The following is an 8,971-nucleotide window of genomic DNA, read 5'->3' as shown; positions in this document are numbered from 1 at the left end:
TACAGGGAAACGCCCCAGACCCCAGGCATCCTTTGGGACTCTGTCCTTCTCTGCTCCCAAGCTGCACTGCATGGGAGTTCTCAAGGCTGCTGGCTTGCAGATCCCACGGCTCCCCTCCCAGATCTCCTCCCTTACCTGGGGGTTATCACTGGCGAGTTTGGAGTGTGGAGCTGCCAGGGACTGCCTTTCTTTAAAAGGGAACACTGATGCAGGTGGACTCCTCACCCTGATGCCCAGTTCTGGCCTCCCCTGCTCCCCACCTGCCTCTGCGTCTTAGCTGTCGAAGGATAGAAGGAGGGGGCTGAGCCTTGACCTCTGCAGTTGTCAGAGTTCCTTCCAGTTCGCAGAAGTCCCCATGCCCACCTTCATTTCTGTGTGACAGTCCACTGCCCAATATTTTGTTTGCCACTGACAAAATCAGGAGGAGCAGAGAAGGCCTTTGTTCTGGAAACTTTCAGAGGTTTTCTCAAAACAAAAAGGAAAACCTCATCCCCTTGGGGATGGGGAGTGCTTTGTCCCTCTGGTGCTGGAAACTGGGATCGTCCTTCAAAGCACAGCTTGTCTGCAGTGGCTTCATGGCAGGTTAAACGGGGTCAGTTTGCCTGCAGCCCAGGGCCCTCTACCTGGGTGGTCAGAGTTGGGGTCCTTGATGTGGAACCATGAGCTACAAGAGACAAAACTCATTTCTTTCCAGGACAAAGTTCAGCTCATGTAGGAATTCGCAGAAAAGCTTTTTAAACACTCCTTTTCTACCCCTAAATTTACTTTCGCTGCATAGGCTCAGAAACCATAGCTCTTTATTTAAAACGCATGCTCACCCAACCCAATAGTACTTCTAAGTCCACAACTTTCTCAGAAGTTCGCCTTATCTCCACACACCAGTTTTCTCATGTCCTGGGGTGACCTGTCCCAAATTCCATTCCAGGGCTTGTCGTCAGTCTGTAGGACCAACGTATACTTTGACCTTGGGTTATCCCTTCACCTTCTCTGTGACTCCATTTTCTTCTGTAAAATGGGGCAGTGTTATCTCTAACATCACATGGAAAGCCCTTAGAACAGAACTTGGTATATAATAAGCTGTCAATGAACACTATTGAACATTGTTGTTACAACTATTTTCAATCCCACACGAATCCCAAATGCAGTGGGGTAGGTCTCAGGCCACAGCTGACAAATGCAAAAAATGTAACTTTCTTCATTTCCCCCTAGGTTGTGTGCCCATTGCACTGGGTGGCAGAAACTTCCTTCCAATTGATTCAGGGTGATCTCATTCAATTTAATTACTTTTAATAAAGAAACTTTTAACAATTCAACAGTCTTTGTTCCCATTCCAGACCTACATTTTTCCAGACTCTGGGGCTCCAGAGGTCATCCTGGTAGGATTCCTAAGACAATTACAAAAAAAGAAAAAATTGCCTTCATGACTCTTACTGTCTAGAAGTAGTTGTGATCCAAGATAGGAAGTTCTGAGTGTTCTTAAAAAAGAAAAAAAGGTAATGACATCAGAGATGATTTACAAGCGAGAGGGATAATTTCTATCAGACAGAATCAGGGTAAATTTTGTGGAAAAGGTGGCATTGGAATGTTGAGTGTTGGGGGGAGTAGGTACAGAAAAGGAGAATAAGGGAGGGCACCCCCTAAAGAGCATCCATGGGGAGAAAGAAGCTGTTCCCTATGGAAAGTGAAAGTCACTCAGTCGTGTCCAACTCTCTGCGACCCTATGGACTGCAGCCCGCCAGGTTCCTTTGTCCATGGAATTCTCCAGGCAAGAATACTGCAGTGGGTTGCTGTTCCCTTCTCCAGGGGATCGTCCCAACCCAGGGATCGAATCCAGGTCTTTCGCATTGCAGACAGATTCCTTACTGTCTAAGCCACCAGGGAAGCCCCAAGCTACATATAGAATCCCCCTCTTTCCAGGGGTGTCCACCTGCAGGGCCTTTGCAGGGTGCTAATGATCTGGCATGGAGAAGGAAGTGGTGACCCACTGAAGTGTTCTTGCTGGAGAATCCCATGGAAGAGGAGTCTGGTGGGCTATAGTCCATGGGGTCCCAGAAGAGTCGGACACAATTTGGTGACTCAACAACAACAATCTGGCATCTGGCCAGTAGCTGGCTAAAGTCACCCTAGATGGTTCTGGGCCAGGTGACTCTTCAGGGAACCCAGCTTCCATGCAGGTTTTCTGCCTGGGGAGGGGGTGGCAGAGACCCCCTCTAAGGACAGACAGCTTCCCCCAGGAGTTCAGGAGGAATGACACCAGGGAGGGGCTGTGGTGGGTACTTTTCAGATTCCTAGACCATGTGTTTCTCATTGCTGGTAGTTTATTTTTACCCCATGCCCTTTACTGGTCAGAGTTGACTGTAAGGCCACCCTTCTACATCTCAGGGAAGGTTTATTACATCAGAGAAGCGGAGGAAATGCTTTTTGGAGGTTCATACATCTGGGCTTTTCAGTATCAAAAGCCTGGCCTTGAAAGAGCCACAGCATCAGTTTTATGCCAAAAACACCAGATTGGAAAGAATATGAGGTGATGGTGAAAGTCAGGGTTTCCAAGCTGCAATGAGATGCACATTCTCTGAGTTGGGGGAGGGGAGAGAGGAGCGCCAGAAAGGAAACAGGGAAATAAGAATGGGGGAGGGGATTAGTAAGCATAGAGGTTAACAGTCAAACTGGGACACTGCAGAAAGCAAAAGAGAGCTCTACGAGGAGTGATGCTCAGACAGCAGGCGCCAACCAGGGCTATCCTAGGCAAAGGGGCACAGATGGACCTGTGTTCACCTTAGGTAGGGGCCAGCTTCACCACCACCCCACCAGGACCCCCACCCCCCAGCCCAGGACCCGAGTGGAGAAACCACAGACATGCTGGGGCATACAGAGAGCCCACCCCCACCCCGAGTTCCTCCTTACTTAGCAGACAGCGCCCAGGTCCCCAGCTGGCGTGAGACAGCAGCCTGGCTCCAAGCTACAGCTCACAGAGGGGTGAGGAAGCCGAATGCCATTCCCCACACACCCACCTGTCAAAGAAGCGTCAAGTGTTTTCTCTGCCCCCGGAGGTTGGTAGGAGCTGAGGAAGAGCTGGGCCTGGTATCTGGTACCTCAGCTGGGGCAGAGAGATACAGGAGCATCCCTGCAGCAGGGTCCGTGGGGGTCTAGTCCCGTCTTGGTCCTCCACCACAGGCAGCCCTGCCATGGGAACAGGGACTCCAGACAAAGCCACACAGTGACTGGATGGGGATCTGCTCGTCTGATTGACACTTTGGTGCCAAGCAGAGGGGAGCTTGACATAGAAGTGAAATGATTATGAAGACATGAGAGTCCTGTGCAACATGGAGATGGTGAGCTGAGATGCACACCCACCTTACAGTAAGTCAAAGCACCTGAGTCAGAGGTCCAAGGTCTTGCAACTTTTCACTGACAGTTCAGTTCAGTCACTCAGTCGTGTCCAGCTCTTTGCAACCCCATGGACTGCAGCATGCCAGGCTTCCCTGTCCATCACCAGCTCCTGGAGCTTGCTCAAACTCATGTCCATTGAGTTAGTGATGCCATCCAACCACCTCATTCTCTGTTGTCCCCTTCTCCTCCTGCCTTCAATCTTTCCCAGCATCAGGGTCTTTTCAAATGAGTCAGTTCTTTGCATCAGGTGGCCAAAGTATTGGAGTTTCAGCTTCAGCATCATTCCTTCCAATGAATATTCATGGTTGATTTCCTTTAGGATTAACTGGTTGGATCTCCTTGCAGTCCAAGGGACTCTAAAGAGTCTTTTCCAACACCACAGTTCAAAAGCATTAATTCTTTGGCACTCACCTTTCTTTATAGTCCAACTCTCACATCCATATATGACTACTGGAAAAACCATAGCTTTGACTAGATGGACTTTTGTTGGCAAAGTAATGTCTCTACTTTTTAATATGCTGTCTAGGTTGGGCATAGCTTTTCTTCCAAGGAGCAAGCGTCTTTTAATTTCATGGCTGTTGTCACCATCTATGGTGATTTTGGAGCCTAAAAAAATTAAGTATCTCACTGTTTCCATTGCTCCCCCATCTATTTGCCATGAAGTGATGGGACCGGATGCCCTGATCTTAGTTTTCTGAATGTTGAGTTTTAAGCCAGCTTTTTCACTCTCCTCTTTCACTTTCACCAAAAGGCTCTTTAGTTCTTCACTTTCTGCCATAGGGCTGGGGTCATCTGCATAAATTAGGTTATTGATATTTCTCCCAGCAACCTTGATTCCAGCTTGTGCTTCATCCAGCCAGGCATTTCTCATGATATACTCTGCATATGTTAAATACGCAGAGTGACAATATACAGCCTTGACGAACTCCTTTTCTTATTTGGAACCAGTCTGTTGTTCCATGTCCAGTTCTAACTGTTGCTTCCTGGCCTGCATACAGATTTCTCAGGAAATTATTTCACTGACAGTACCTCATTTTTAAAGACTTCCCGTGGCTAGTCTTCCAGGGCATCGCCTCATATATACATGTGTATCTACACACAGGACCAGAGGGAGGCACTCAGATGGTATATTTATTAATATATTAGAACAAAACCCTGAAATGCACGGAAGCTTCAGCCCAGGGCTTGATTAAACAGCTCCTGTCTTAGGAAACTAATGGCCCATGGGTGTACACAGATTTTCAGTACTCTTGTTTCTGAGAGTGGAAATTTGGAAATACCCTGAATGTCAGTCAATAGGGACAGGGTCAAGTAAACAGCTGCATTTGCACACTAGGAAATACTTGGCAACAAGTTTTGGGGTTTTTTAAAAGTCCTATCTTTTTATTTTATTTTTGGCTGCACTTGGCCTTTGTTACTGCATACAGGTTTTCTGTACTTGCGGTGGGAGTTACTTTCTAGTCACGGTGCTCGGGCTTCTCATTGCAGTGGATTCTTGTTTCGGAGCACGGACTCTAGGCACATGGGCTTCAGTAGTTGTACTGCATGGGCCTAGTTGCTTGGAGGCATGTGGAATCTTCCCTGACCAGAGGTTGAACCTATATCCCCTATATTCTTAACCACTAGACTACCAGGGAAGTCCCCAGGCAGCAAGTTTTCAAAAATGTGCTATGGTTTATATTGTTCTGAAGCAGAAAAATCCTCACATGTCAACTTTAAAAAGCAAAATGTGGAACAATATACACAGCATGACACCACTTATGTAAACAACACACATGTACTCACATGCCCCAAATCTAGACATGAGAACCTGTGTTTGTCAATATATTCCTACGTGTAAGTAAATGAAAGAAATAAAGATCTGGAAAAATAGTCACCCAATTGAAAACAGTGGTTATCTCTGAGGCAAGGACTCCAATTAGGGAAAGAATGAGCAGTAATACTAAAATGAAGGGAGGAAAATGCTAAAGACTAATTTCTATTGCAATTTTGGATCAAACATTTGTTTGCAGGGCATGGAGAGCGCTCTTTTGCTTTACTTGCTCATCATATGACCAGACAGACACTGGGTTTACTGTAGATCTGAAGTTAAACCCTCCAGGGCAAACTGATATCAGCTAGGACCCTAAATCTGCCAGTGTTGGGAAGGTTCAAGCTCATGAGAAAAAAGATAAAACATCTTCAGTGTTCTACTTGGAAGAGTTGTGGGTGTTGGGGGAGCCAGTTCTACTTGAATCCAACAAGATGGTGGAGTCTTTGTATTTAATGTCTGGGTTGGGAGAAGAGGAGATGCCTTCAGTTGTTTGTTTTTTCTTTCATTTTAATACCTGAAAAATATCATTAAACTCAAATCTGAGAGGATAAAAAACTATTTGCTGGCCAAATCAAAGTGCTTCAATTTTTATTTAAAATTGTATTCATGCAGTGAGGCATGGTCAAAAAAAAAAAAGACTTCCCTGGTGGTCCAGTGGTTAAGACTCTGTGCTCCCAATTCAGGGGACACAGGTTTGATTCCTGATCAAGGAACTAAAATCCCACATGCCACAAGGCATAATAAAAAATAAATATAATAAAATCTATCTTTTAAACCTTTAGGTACCTTTATGTAAGTCATTCCATGTTCATTGGTTTCCGAAAGAAAGAGAAAGGAAAAAAAGAAAGAAACCAGACAAAAAGAAAAAAGTCACATATAATCCAACTTCTCAAAAATAATTGCAGTTTTTTCAGTATGCATTCATTTAGATTTTTTATATGCATATATAACATTATGTATACCTCTAAAAATAAAATTGGATCATCTCAATCAAAAACTTTGTGACCTACTTTTTAAATTTCCATCTTTAAATAATACATCTTAAAGAGTTTTCAGGATCTTTGTTTCCTTTTATATTAACTTGTCAAAATATAAACAGCTTTTACCCTAATTACAAAAAGAATAGACACTAAATGTAAAAGAAATGTGAGCAATATGGAAGCAAATAGAAAAAAAAAAAAAAAAGAGGAAAAAACCCCAAAGTATTTGAATTAGGAAACCATAACTTTAATTGGCATAAAACCTAAACAGAAAGTTCAGAGATAGGATGAACTCAAGGGTGTCATCAAGATCCCAGTGTTTCTGTTTGTCTCCTCTGCCATCTGCCGACCTCATCTACAAGTTTGTTCTCCTAATGGTCACAATGCAGAAGGCGATGGCACCCCACTTCAGTACTCTTGCCTGGAAAATCCCATGGACGGAGGAGCCTGGTGGGCTACAGTCCCTGGGGTCGCTGCGAGTTGGACATGACTGAGTGGCTTTGCTTTCACTCTTCACTTTCATGCATTGGAGGAGGAAATGGCAACCCATTCCAGTGTTCTTGCCTGGAGAATCCCAGGGATGGGGGAGCCTGGTGGGCTGCCATCTATGGGGTCTCACAGAGTCGGACACAACTGAAGCTACTTAGCAGCACCCAGCATGGTCACAAGATGGCTGCCAGGGCAACCAAGGCTATGTAGTCCCTTCTTTATGTCACCCTGCTATGGACTATAAGCTGGTTCTTTCAGTCTAATTGCACCAACATGTGTCACATGCTTTCCACAACCCATAACAATTACCAAGGCTATCCTATTCACTGATGAAACAAAACTACTGGTACACAGAGCCAGAAAGTGGGGTCAGCTTGTTCTAAATGCATGGCTATGTGGAAGAGCATGGATACCTAAACCAGTAGGAATGCCATCAGGAAAGAGGGGAGGAGGACGTGTGGTTACATAAACAGTTGGCAGGGTTCACACTTCTCTGGTGATCCAATGTACCTGTACTTGTTCCCATCTGTCGATTTCAAGCAATATTCACAGCTTCATGAAATGCACTCAGCCTCCCTCCAAAGGATGGCAATGATAAGACTTCCAGCCACTGCATGTACTGTATAAGTTCCTCATCTCTGTGAGGCATGAAGTCTTTTCCATTCTGTTATTTTGATTGAATGTTTCTTTTTAACTTACTTAAGCGTAGACTCAATTTTCTTCCAAAGTGAGCTTTTTCTTATGTATTTTGACCTTCCAAAACAGAGAAAAGCAAACATGACTCCATATTGAGTCTATTCCTTTAGCTCTAACTGCTGTTGCCTGAACTTAGTCATATTGGTTCTGCACCTTTTTAAAACAATGTTGCCTAGAGCCTGAAATATACTGGAGAGCCCATTCTCAAGGCTCTGACTGTTAAAGATATAGCACTTTACGATTCATACAGAGATAGAAAGCTGCAGAACAGAAAATAACAATTGTCTTGTTGAAGGTTTAATGGAACATTGTGACCAGACCTTTGTGCAAGAACAAAGGATTCCAGCACCAGTGAGTTTGCAAAAACCAGCCACACCCCCTTCTCTTTTAGTATAAAAGAAGCCTGAATTCTAACTCAGGTAAGATGATTTTGGGGATATGAGTCCACAATCTTCTTGGTCTTCTGGCTTTCTGAATAAAGCTGCTATTCCTTGCCCTAACAACTTGTCTCTTGACATATTGATCGTCCAGAGGCGAGCAGTGTGAGCTTGGACTTCGTTTCCTCCTCTTCCTTTTTTTTAAGAGAGTGAGGGGCAGAATTACTGCATGGATCCCAAGCTGGGTTTCTTCTTACTTAGTCATAGCAGTCTATTCTACATGGGCTGCTCCTCACCCTGAAATATTGGGTTGACCCAAAAGTGCATTTAGGTCTGAAGGAACTTTTTGGCCAACCCAAAAATATCCACATGGTCTTTTCACTCCCTGTTTACCTGAGCACAATCTGCATCTTCCCTGTAGAGATGAGCGAGCTGGGACTTAGATCAGCATCACTTGTATCTGTTGGTCCCGAAGTTGTCTGAGAAGAGTGGGGAGGGAAGTGGTTCTATGAGCCCTTAAAGCTGGGAACAGTTTTCACATTCATCTTGATTTTGATTCTGTTGAAACCCTTGTGTAAAGGCCCAGTCCAGGGAATAGAGAGCCTGCCCTGGTCTGTGGATGGTGGTGGGTCTGGAGGTTTGGATTTGTCTCCCCTCCCTGGAGCTGGAAGCTGGAGTCAGAACTCAGCCGGGTGGTGTGAAAGCCTTGCCTGGTGTGGCCTCGGGCACTGTCCCCACCCAGCTTGCTCTGCTAGCAGCTGCTGTCCCCTCAGAGAGAATTGCACATTTCTGGCCTCTCTCCCACCACTCTGACCTTCGACTGATGTTTGGCTTTCACTAAGGAAAAGGGCCCCGGGTGGAACATTTCAGATCTTTTCTCTTGCCAACTCAGGCCCCATTTCCTGTGCCTCCAAAGTGAGAAGACTTTTTAGTCGGATTTTTCAGAAATTCTGCCTCTTCTCTCCACATTGTGCAGCTCACTCCATAAAGGGAGTTGTGGGTTGAGTCTCAGAATTTTATATCTCTTTAGGCTTAATTGTTTTGTATTTTGGATATATCAGATGTTTTGTATTTAGATCTGTATTTCCTGAAGTCTGTGGTATGAAGTTGGGAAATTTTCCTGGATTTGTTGTTGGATGATGTTTTCTTCGGTGTATCTTGTTTTCTTCATTTCAAGGAGATTTTTGTAAATCTGCTAACACATCCCTGTCTTTCCTGGCTGCTCC

Source organism: Bubalus kerabau, chromosome 13 (genome assembly GCF_029407905.1).
Source record: "Bubalus kerabau isolate K-KA32 ecotype Philippines breed swamp buffalo chromosome 13, PCC_UOA_SB_1v2, whole genome shotgun sequence".
Lineage (NCBI taxonomy): Eukaryota > Metazoa > Chordata > Mammalia > Artiodactyla > Bovidae > Bubalus > Bubalus kerabau.
Note: the sequence above shows the minus strand (reverse complement) of the source record.